This window comes from Nicotiana tabacum, chromosome 20 (genome assembly GCF_000715075.1).
Source record: "Nicotiana tabacum cultivar K326 chromosome 20, ASM71507v2, whole genome shotgun sequence".
NCBI classification, from domain to species: domain Eukaryota; kingdom Viridiplantae; phylum Streptophyta; class Magnoliopsida; order Solanales; family Solanaceae; genus Nicotiana; species Nicotiana tabacum.
In genome coordinates, this window is record NC_134099.1 from 67,270,836 (window position 1) to 67,283,311 (window position 12,476).

The following is a 12,476-nucleotide window of genomic DNA, read 5'->3' on the forward strand; positions in this document are numbered from 1 at the left end:
ACCTGATTCCTTTTAAGGATACGTAGGCAGCCTCACGGTTTGGTCACATAAAAATAAAATTCAAAAGTCCCCAAGCAAGGAAACTGGGGCAGAAGTTGTGGTTGTTGTAAGAGATCTGATTCAAAAAGTTGTAATTTTGAGCCCTTGTAAGCTATTTTTAAGCCTTTATCCTTTCTTTCTAACCCCATCCAAAAGCCCGCATTACAATCCAAAGAAAAACCTTTGGATCAATCTTTGAGTAGTGACAAGTCAAGCGAGTTAGAGGTATGATTTACATCAGGGGAAACACTCTGTGCTGCACAAGAAAAACAAAATGAGAGAGTCTTATTGGTGAAAACCTTCACAGGCACCATAAGGCTACGGTAAGTTGAGAGAAAGAACAAAATGAGAGAGGCTTGATGGTGAAAACCCTTCGGGCACCACAAGTCGAATAAGGATCGTGAATCAGATTGGATAATCGGAGCATTAAAGCCTAGTTTCACATTTTAGAGGTATAGAAAGAGTTGAACATCAGAGTTGTTTGGCAGATTAGGCCACTTAATCCATGGGTGCATGTCATTGTTATTAGAGTTGGTATCCACATCTGATAGGTTTCTACTTTATAGTTTTCTTGTTAGGAATCATCTCTTTCCTTTGTCCTTTACTCTGTTCCTTTTGTCTTGTTTACTTCCTCTTCCTGAGTCTATTTGGTTAGAATAAGTGAGAAATGACTTCAAAATTTGCCACCAGCTTTCCAATTGCATAAAACGGGATCTGGCTAGCACATCAAAGTGGCATGAGTCAGGAAAAGAACAACAAGTGCACTGAGTTGGTAACGATCAACATGCTTTGGGATCTATGTGAAATACAAAGATTTGGTATATATCAGTTCATGAACAATGCAACAGATGGAGGGTGTTAGGTGAATAGATCGAAGGTATTTTCTGTGATAAAATTGACAAAGAAGGTTGTTAACCAGTGACAAGCAAGGTCTTCCAAGCAAAAATCAAGTTGTCATGGCGAGTGAAGGGACAATAGACCTCAAGGCCAAGGCCAGTGGTTTAAGTCGAGAAAGAACAACATACGCAGTGAGCAGGTGGCGATTGTCGATTCATGTGAGACACAAAGGTTTGGTAAATGGTAGTTCATGAGCAATGCATCAGATGGAGGGTATCAGATCTGAATGGAGACGAGGTATTTTCTATGATAAGGGTGACAGAGAAAGTGGTTAGTCAATAAACAAGCAAGGTCTTCAAGTGAAAATTAAAGTTATCATGGGAAATGAAGGAGCAGTCGCCTTCGAAGTTCAAGGCCAAAAACCAACCACCATGTTTAAATTCACAAAGTTTTCTTTGCTTGAAACAGGGGAAGAAAATTTCGATTGTTTCGGAGCGACCCTCCTTAAGGAAAGGCAGGCACCAAACAGGTTTGACATTAAATTTTCAGGACCCTCCTGGAAAGTGGGACCTAGTTTAAAATTCAAAACAATCATGAGTAGCAAGATCTAGCATAAATATACCCCAAAGGAATATAAATTGGTTTCAAAGTTTTCATTCTTGAGATAGGATTCAATTAGGAGTTGTTAGGACCCTCCTGAATAATGGGACTTAGCTTTATGATTTCCATTAGATAACAAGATTTACCATAAGTTCTGTTGTATGGTAGCATAATTCAGCCGTAAAATTGTCACTCTTAAGATAAAACTTGATTTTTGATTTTCAGGACCCTCCTAGATAATAGGATGTAGTTTAAAAACTTGCTTGGATAACAAGACTTAGCATAAGGCATACCTTCAGAAGATATAATTTAGCTTAAAATTGTCATTTAACTAATAATTTTCATGATCCTCCTGGATAAAGGGATTTAGCTTTCGAATTCATAGAGATATTTGGTAACATGATTCAATTAACACTCACAGATGCGCCCAGCACAAAACTGGGGCAGGAAAATTTCTTTTGTTTTGTTCATTTTGTTGTAATCAGGTTCAAAGGCAGCAGTTTTAGGGAATATAGCTCAAGTTTTGGCAATCAGGCGCCCACATGAAAAGCAAGGGAATACAGGTCAAGTTTTGGTAATCAGGCGCCCACCTGGAGAGCACGGGAATACAGTTAAAGTTTTGGCAATCAGGCGCCCACCTGGAGAGCACGGGAATACAGTTTATGTTTTGGTAATCAAGCGCCCACCTGGAGAGCATGGGAATACAGTTCAAGTTTTGGCAATTAAGCGCCCACCTGGAGAGCACGGGAATACATTTCAAGTTTTGGCAATCATACACCCACCTGGAGAGCACGGGAATACAATTCAAATTTTGGCAATCAGGCGCCCACCTGGAGAGCACGGGAATACAGTTCAAGTTTTGGCAATCAGGCGCCCACCAGGAGAGCACGGGAATACAGTTCAAGTGTAGGCAATCAGGCGCCCACCTGGAGAGCACGGGAATACAGTTCAAGTTTTTGCAATCAGGAACCCACCTAGAGAGCACGAGTATACAGTTCAAGTTTTGGAAATCAGGTGCCCACCTGCAGAGCATGGGAATACAGTTCAAGTTTTGGCAATCAGGCGCCCATCTGGAGAGCACGGGAATACAGTTAAAGTTTTAGTAATCGAGCGCCCACCTAGAGAGCACGGGAATACAGTTCAAATTTTGGCAATCAGGCGCCCACCTAGAGAATACGGGAATACAGTTTAGGTTTTGGCAATCAGCCGCCCACATGGAGAGCACGGGAATACAGTTCAAGTTTTGGCAATCACGCGCCCACTTGGAGAGCACGGGAATACAGTTAAAGTTTTGGAAATCAGGCGCCCACCTGGAGAGCACGGGAACACAGTTCAAGTTCAGCAATCAGGCGTCCACCTGGAGAAAAGAAAGAAATCTCAGATTATAATTCGAGTTTAGCAATCAGGCGCCCATCTGAAGAAAAGGGAAAGCATTTGGATCACAATTCAAGTCGGCAAAAAGGGAAATTCACCCGGGGAATACAAGTCAAAAGGCAACGGGAATCACAAGATCAAGTTTTAAGATACAGATAGGATTTTTGTAATGCATAGATCATAGTTTAGTCTAGCTTCTTTTGTTTTTTCATGGTGTAATAAGGAGTTCAGTAAGCAGTAGCAGCAGCAGCAATAGTGAAATCACAGCTTCATGGTAGTCCCAGCTACCGGAACTTCCCGAAATACACTGACCTGATTCCTTTATAACCAAGGATATGTAAACAACCTCGGAAGCAGAGTGCGGTCAAATCTTTCAAAAAATTCTTCCCACGGAGTATTCAAACGGGCAAAAATTGATCGTACCCGCTCACTTTATCTTTGCACGAAAACCCTTCGGGTTTCCGAGCAAAGAGGGGCAACTGTGAGCACGTGATTTTTGCCCTACATGAAAATAACTCCTAAAATAGACCAAAAATAATTTTTATTGATTTTAGGAATTTTTCTTTATTTATTTGCATTTCATGCATTTTTAATATTTTTAAATCATAGAAAAAATCCTAAAAATTGTCATTTTTACATATTTAATTTTTAGTCTTTTAAGTTAGCATTTTTCTTTAGTTTTAAGTTAATTAGTTGTTTTAATGTTAAAAATAAATAAAGATTTTTAATTTCTACTAAAATCGATTAATTAATTAAAGAAAAGAAAAAGGAGAAAAGGAAATTAGGAAGAATGTATTTTTGGTCTTGTTTCTTTTAAAATTGGGCTAGAATTCAAATTGACCCAATTCCCACAAGCCAAGCCAAATACCATATCCAATACCCTCTTGACCCAAACTCTTTTTTATATAAAAGGCAAGACCTAGACCTAAGGGCATCATATTTTTCCATACACTTGACACCCCTTCCCTTCTAGACAACGAAAAAAGCAAAAACGACGCACCTTCCCTTTCGTTCTCCTTCTTCTTCATTTCTAAAAACCACAGATAAAGAGAATAAAATCCCCCCCCCCTCCAAAAAAACCTTAGCCACCCATCTCTAACATCAAACAAAAAATCAGAAAAAGAAATCAGAAGCACACACAAAATTGTTGAAACAAGAGAAATGAGAAAACTGGAATTCTCAATGGGATTTGAAGGGGACTTATTTCGAAATTTTCCTTTCTTTCTGGGTTTCTAAAGGTTGAGCCATGTTTTTAGCCAATTTTCGACTGCTAGGTATGTATTTCTGTTCGTATGCCCAGATCTGATTTGTTATGAGATTATGACCGTATGTATTGGCTTCTGACACTGCATTTTTGAATAAGAAAGTCATATGGCAATGGTGATTTTACTGAAAATTTGTCGGTAGATATCTTTATTTTTCATATTGTTTAATTAACTTAGAACATGTCGTCAGCTCTTTAGTTGGTATTAGCTTTTATAACTCTAGCTAGCTCTTATTTTTCTTAATTCAATTGTAAGATTTTATGTTTGTTTTTTAATATTTTTTATTATTATTAAAATTGGCCATAAGATACATTGCTCGGTGGTAATTTGTGACAAAAAAAATTTTCTATCAAATTGCTAGTAAGTAGTTCTGACCGTGCTTTTCTTTACTAACTTGGCAATGGCATCAAAATCTGTCTCTGCTAGAGGTGTAGTTAAATGAGGCAAAAATAATAATAAAACATAAAAGAAGCACATTTTTCTCATTTACCTCTCCAATTGTGTAGTATAAACGTATATATTATAAAAAAATGAAATCATGTATAGGAGAGTCTTTTTCAATTCTGACATATATATATGTAAGCCTCTCAAACGTGTCTATACTTATGACTACATGCTTCTGTTCTCTATAAAATTTATGTGAATGAAGTACCTTTTTTTTTTACAATTTATTTCATTTAGTTGTTGAGCTCCCTTACTGGTGTAGCTAGCGAATTGTTTATTCATGTGATTATGTCGTTTTATCTCAAATAGTAGCTTGAAGATGTGTAGTTGCTTTAGGCGCGCTATTATAAAAATTACATTCCTAAACTCGGGTGTGCATTTATGTGTCCCAAATCCAAATTTTAACAACATCAGATAAAATGTGTCATGGACCGCGGGTGCATTAATGTGACATGGTTCAAGACGTGTTTTAGATGATGTTAAATCTTTCCTAAAAATAATTAAACAATAGCGGTTATAAAGTTAATATTGTACCATGGGTTAAAACATGTATTAGAATCAGATAATAGGCCAATTATAATAGTTGAGCAACCGTGCTAGAACCACGGAATCCGGGAATGCCTAACACCTTCTCCCAAGTTAACAGAATTCCTTACCCGAATTTCTGTGTTCGCAGACTGTAAAACAGAGTCAACCTTTTCCTCGATTCGGGATTTGAAACCGGTGACTTGGGACACCATAAAATTATCCCAAGTGGTGACTCTGAATTTTTAATAAAATAACCCCATTTTGATTGTCACTTTAAGTTGGAAAAAACTCCCTTGTATCCCCTCCTTCCGGGGTGTAGGTAAAAATGAGGTGTGACATCTAGTACGGGAAGTAGTCTTCGGAACATCTGAGTCCCGAATCTTCAACTGGTGGTACCCCGATCTCAAGTCGATCTTAGAAAACACCCTACCACCTTGTAACTGCTAAAACAAATCATCGATACGTGGCAACGGGTACTTATTCTTGATGGTGACTTTGTTCAACCGGCGGTAATCAATGCACATCCGCATAGTCCCATCCTTCTTCACAAGTAACTCTGGTGCACCCCAAGGTGATACACTGGGGCTCACAAACCCCTTAGCAAACAACTCCTCAAGTTGCTCCTTCAACTCCTTCAACTCTTTGGGATCCATACGGTATAGTGGGATAGATATAGGTTGGGTACCTAGAGCCAAATCAATGTCACGATCAGGTGGCATGCCTGGAAGGTCAGAAGGAAACACATCAGTGAACTTTCGAACTATTGGCACTGAATCAATTATCAGAGACTCTAAGGTGGTGTCCCAAACATATGCTAGATATGCCAAACACCCTTTCTCGACTAGATGTCGAGCCTTTAGAAAAGAGATAACCTGACTAGATGCACTAACGAAGGAACCTTTCTACTCCAATCTCAGCAACTCTGGCATCGCTAAAGTAACAGTCTTGGCATGACAATCAAGAATGACGTAATATGGAGATAACCAATCCATGCCCAAGATGACTTCAAAGTCGTTCATATCAAGTAACAGAAGGTCTTCTCTAGTCTCATATCCATAGAATGTAACCACACAGGACTGGTAGATCCGATCCACAACCAGATAATCGCCAGTAGGAGTGGATACATAAATAGGAGTACCCAAAGACTCACGAGAGATATCCATGAAATGAGCATACAAAGATGACATATGAATATGTAGACCCTGGATCAAATAATATCGAAGCATCCCTATCGTATAAAAAAATACCTGTGATCACGGCATCTGAGGCCACTGCATCTAGTCTGGCCGGAAAAGCATAGAATCTAACTAGAGCACCGGTTGGCTGGCCCCCGCTAGGCTGAACCATAGCTGGTTGAACTCCTCATGCCTGGCCTCCACCTCTAGGACAGCACACACCTGCCTGGCCTCCACCTCTAGGACAGCACACACCTGCATGTCCTCCAATTCTGGGCGGCTGGACTGCTGGTGTTGTAATCATAGGCTGGTAACCCTACTGTACCGCCTTGCCCCAAAGTCTGGGCAAAATCTATTTATGTGACCCAGATCCCCACACTCGTAACAACCCCATGGAACAATACATTGTTGTCTTGAAGCCAGACCCTGATAGCCCGAATACCCACTAGAAGAACCCTGAATAGCTAGTGGGCGATATGAACTCTCTGGCATAGCACTGGAGTGGGAACTAGAAGAACCCTGATTACCAGAATACCCACCAGAGGAACCCTGAAAAGCTGGCGGGCGGTAAGAACTCTCCGGCTTCGCAATGAAATAAGGCCTCACTAGAGTATCTCGAGGAGATGGTGGAAGTGCTGAATATGGGGGTCTCCTAGGCTGGCCTCTCCCAAAATGACATCTGTCTGTAGCTGGGGCACCTCCAAACTCTCCAGAGAATCGAGTCGTCTTGTCCTGCTGCAACTACTCTCTACCCCTCTAGCGGTAACCCTCAATCCTCCGAGCAAACTCTACCACTAGCTGATACTAGGTCCCCATCTCAACCTCTCGGGTCAAGCTAGCTCAAATGCTGGGGTGTAACCCCGCAACAAATCTCTGCACTCTTTCTACATCTGTAGGAAATATCATGAGTGCATGGCAAGACAACTCAAAGAATCTCGCCTCATAGTTGGTCACAGACATCTGATCCTTCTCGAACTGCTCAAACTGACACCGTAACTCTTCCCTCTGAGAGGGTGGAATATAATTTTCCAATAGAAGATGTGTAAACCGATCCCAAGTCATGGGAGGAGAACTTGCTGGTTTGCCAAGAAGGTAAGATTGTCACCACCTACGGGCCCTTCCCTCTAACTGTAAGGTGGTGAAATCTACCCCATGGGACTCCAATATCCTCATGTTGTGCAGTCTATCCCTACACCTATCAATGAAATCTCGGGCATCATCATGACGCTCACTTCCAAAGATAGGAGGGTCTAACAATTTCTGCGAATCATCATCCGCAGCTGGTCTGGGCTCAGGTGCCACTGCTGGAACTGGTCGGGCACTGCCCATGGGTAGTGTACCCGAAGTCTGGTATATGGTAGTTGCGTGCCCAGGAGCCTGAGCAGTAGGGTTCTGTCCTACCCCTCCTGCCTGATATGTGGTTGAGTCTACTGGAAATAAACCAGCCTGAGTCATAGAGTCCATGAACCGCAGCATACGGCCCATGACTTCCTGGAAACCCGGCGATGTCATAAAGTCCACTAGGGCAGGCTCTGCTGTAGGCACCTTGCCTTGCTCTTCAATAATGGGATCCCCTACTGGATCTGCCAGCAGTGCAACTGGGGCATCTCTGGGATTCCCTCGTCCCTTGCCTCGGGCCGATGCCCTCCCCCGACCTCTTCTTCGGCCTCTAGCAATAGGGGAGTAGCTCCTCCCGGGTCTGGAACGTCCGCCATACGCGTCCTAACCATCTGTGAGAGAATAGAAAAAGAAAATTTAGTGCCATCGACTACACGATAGAATACTAATAAAGAGTAGTTTCCTAACACCATATAGCCTCTCAAAGATAAGTACAGACGTCTCCGTACCGATCCGCAATACTCTACCAGGTTTGCCCATAACCTGTGACACCTATGTGAACCTAGTGCTCTGAAACCATATTATCATGACCCAAATTCCACATTAGGCCGTGATAGCTCCAAACTCTATTGTTAGGCAAGACAACACTAATCAACTGTAAATCCTCATTTAAATAATTAGTACGTGAAAACTTTTCATTATTGATAAAGAAATTATGAGCTGAAACTTAAGCATAATTAGATAAAAGTAATAATTACAAAATTAATCATGATAGTAATCCAAAAATCATAAGTCTACCAATGTGTGTGCCAAGACCTAGTGTCACAAGTATGTGGACAATCTAGTAGAATATACAAAACCCTACTATCCTACTATCTGGAAAGGAAATAGACAAGAAAAGTAAAGACATAGAAAGAATCTAGCTGATGCAGAACGGCTCAAGTCGCAAGCTGAGGAGTCCACTCTACGCGCCAGACTGATGGCCAGATACACCTGCCTCAAAGCCTGTACAATCAAGTACAGAAGTGTAGTGTGAGTACATAAGAATATGTACCCAGTAAGTATCTCGCCTAACCTAGCAGAAGTAGTGATGAGGGGTCGGCCCCGAAACTTACTAGGGCCAACAAATATAATAATATGAAGTTCAATATTTTATTCACAATGTATGTAGATAACAACAAGCTCAAACTCCCGAATCAACCATCCCCGAAAGTCATAAATCAATTAAAGCAACTGCGGGAAGTCTTATTCAGGGGAACGGGGTTCTAGAAAGCAAAACGATCAGTCAGGTTGTTACACCAATTCCACCACATAATAAGAATCAATATAATAATCCTCCCTTATTTCACTATATCAATATCACATATAAAATCTATTGCGGCGTGTAACCCGATCCCACCATATTAATATCAATCCTTCCTTATTCCACCTGTTGCAGCGTGCAATCCGATATATAAACAATATTAATAAATATAATCAATTTAGCAACTCAATTCACAAGAATCTATACGATTAAAGAATGTAAAAGCAAAACCGTAAAGGAACCTTGTATCAAAATCAAGGAATACTACAATTAATACAAAGAAACAAGACAAGAAAAATATATGATAGTCAAAGTGTACAAGTAAGACAATTAAGGCAAGTAGCAATTAATCATGGAAGCATGCAACAAACGAACATTTCAATACGAGAGAAATAAGTGACAAGTAGCAAGTTAAGGCATAGGAAGCAACTAAAGCATGTAGTTGTTAAGACATGGAATAAATTAAATAATAAAATATGGGAAAGCATGAAATCAATTATTTTAATGGCGTATATACACTCGTCACCTTGCATATATGCTGCTACACATGTAATTCACATAAATCATAGTTCATGAGTTCCTACTTCCTTCAAATCAAGGTTAAACCCAACACTTACCTCACTCTGTAAGCAAATCAAAGATCAATTGGGGACCTTCCTCTAAAATTTGCCTCCGAACCAACCGAATATAACCAAAATTGACTTAATATCAACAAATAATGCGAGATAAATTATTTACAATATATAAAGCTAAGATCTTTACACTTTCTCCCAAATAGTCAACCCCAAACCGCTTGGTCAAAACCCAAGATTCAGACCAAAATTCAATTACGCATTCACCACCAAGCCCGATAATGCAATTAGTTTCGAAATCTTACCTCGATTTGAGGTCTAAATTGTAATTTTACAAAACTCTTAAATCCCTAATTTTCTATCATGAAAGAGCATAGATTAAGGTTAGAAATCAATGGGTGGTGATGGAAATTGAAGAAACGAGTTAAAGTATACTAACCTATGAAATATTGATGATATTTCTCTTCAAAATTGCCTATAGGCGGAGCTCTAATGAGAAGATGGTGAAACATTGGTGAAATACCGTATTTGGGACATTTTAAATCACTGGTGTGAGGTCATCATTGTGTTAGCGAAAGACCTAACTCGATTGCGACTGCGGCCCAAATGGCCGTCGGGTTTGCGAGATGTTCTTCATGTTCACGATGGCTCTTCCTCCCGGGTCATCGCGTTCTCAACTCAATAACCGCGCTCGCGTAGAATATTAGCCCAGCTCCCCCCAAAATCCCACAATGTTTCGCGTTCTAGGAGGAACAATCGCGTTCGCAAAGGGCAAGCCCCCCTCCACTTTGCGTTTGTGACCAATATCTCGCGTTCGTAAAGAGCAACTCTGCCTCAGTCCCAATTTTTTCCTTTGCGATCGCGGGAGTAGCTTCGCGATATCAAAGTACAAATTCTCAGGTACCATATATCAGCAAAACCAACATTCTTTTACGTTTGAAATGGTCCGTAGCCTATTCGAAACTTACTTCAGCCCCTCGGGCTCCAAACTAAACATACACACAAGTGTAATAATATCATACAAACTTGTTCACTCAATCAAAACACTAAAATAAGACCTAGAACTATATATCATACACTAAAATGAATGAAATTTTCGAAGAAACTTAAGAACTTTTAATTTTACAACCGGATGTACTAATTATATCAAATCAACTCCGTTTTGCACCAAATTTTGCAGACAAGTCATAAAAACTGAAATACTTATACCAAGTTCCGTAAATTAAATCCGAACCCGACAGCAAAAAAGTCAACCTACGGTCAAACTTAGCAATTCTTTAAACCTTTAAATATCTAGTTTTCAACAAATTATATTAAATCAAGTTAGGAACTTCCGAATTCGATTTTGGGTATACACTCAAGTCCCAAATTAGGATACGGACCCACCAGGACCGTTAAAATACTGATATGGGTTCGTTTACACAAAAGTTAACTCCAATGAGTTTTAAGGAAAACTTTCACATTTTTATCATTTTTTCACATAATTGTTTTTTGGAAAAATACAATGAATGCGTGCACAAATCGAGGAAGGCTAAAAGGAGTTATTCGAGGTCTCGGAACACAGAAATGAGGGATAAAAATATAAATGACATATTGATTCAATATTTTGTGATATTGTGGCACATGTGGACATGTTGGATGGTTTGATTGTTGTCGTGCAGAGTATAAGGGTGATATTTCACTGTTGTTGATTGTGTGAAGCGATACGGGTGGCTATTGTGATATTGTCTAGGCTGAACGATACGGGTGGCTATGGTGATATTGTCTAGGCTAAGCGATATGGTGTCTTTTGTGATATTATTTGGTCAGAGTGGTACTAGTGGCTATTATGATTATTTCGAGGCAGCGTGATACGAGTGACTATTGTTGTTGTGATAAAACTATAGGCACGGGGTGCTATTTGTGTGAGTTTCTATGTGATTACTTGTTGTTGAAACTGAGCCCTTTGCTTGTATTAAATTGTTATCACTTATTATGATGCGGTTATTGCTATTGATTTTCTACTCTTCTTTTGTTTCCAGTCTTTGATCAATTACACATGTTATTTTGAGTAGTGAGTATCACCTGACTTGAACCTCGTCAGTACTTCACCAATATTAGTTTTGATACTTAGTGAGTACCGATAGTGGTGTACTCATGCTACACTTCTGCATATTTTTATGTAGATCCAGGTGTTGGAGGTAGTGAACCCAGTCAGTGAGAGCTTCTTTGATCGCGTCGTCGCAGTCCCTTGGAGTCCTTTCTTTATAATTATACTGTCAGTTCACTACAGTATTGCATTTGAGATATTTCTATGTATTCAGTTAGAGCTCGTGACTGTATACTACCTAGTTCTGGGGATATGTTGTGATTATCGTCGTGCTGGCTTGTATCACCATTATTTCTACATTTATATTAAACTCTGCTTTATTATATCATATTTTTATTGGTTTAACTGTTATAACTGATCGGCTTACCTAGTTTTAGGGACTAGGTGTTATCACGACCCCTATGGCTGAATTCGGGTCATGACATTTAATTTGGTTTGATTTTGTATTGAGTAAGGAAATATCGAAACCCAACCGACATATAAATAAACTTTATATATAATTTTCTTTAAATAAAAAAGTATGTCTAGAAATATTTGTGTCTCTCATGAGATGTAATATTTAATACAATTATTATAGTGATTCATTTTATATACTTTAAATAATGCTTGATTTTAATGTGCATGGTCACTTTCTTATTAAATGTTGTTGAAATACTTCAATCTCTTCAATTTTTTTGTATTCATAAGACAAAATCTATTAAATTCGTATATCCTTCTCGATTTTGAGATAGAGTTTTATTATTGATCATTGTGTTTAATTGTAAAAGAATTAAGCTTGAAAGGATATATGAATGAATTGATTATTGTCATATTAAAAAATAATATCATTTGTTACGGGAAACAATTTCTACCACATGAATATATTTAGATTATATGTTTGTGAATTTGTTCAACTATTACTAAGCATAAATT

General features: G+C 39.3%; 1 long non-coding RNA gene across 1 annotated transcript; it reads left to right on the forward strand.

Moving 5' to 3' along the window:
* Positions 1–3,771: 3,771 nt before the first annotated feature.
* Positions 3,772–11,892, forward strand: LOC107823063 (uncharacterized). The gene is made up of 2 exons (XR_001656548.2): positions 3,772–4,124; positions 11,641–11,892. It is a non-coding gene; the product is annotated as an uncharacterized LOC107823063 (long non-coding RNA).
* The last annotated feature ends 584 nt before the right edge of the window (positions 11,893–12,476 follow it).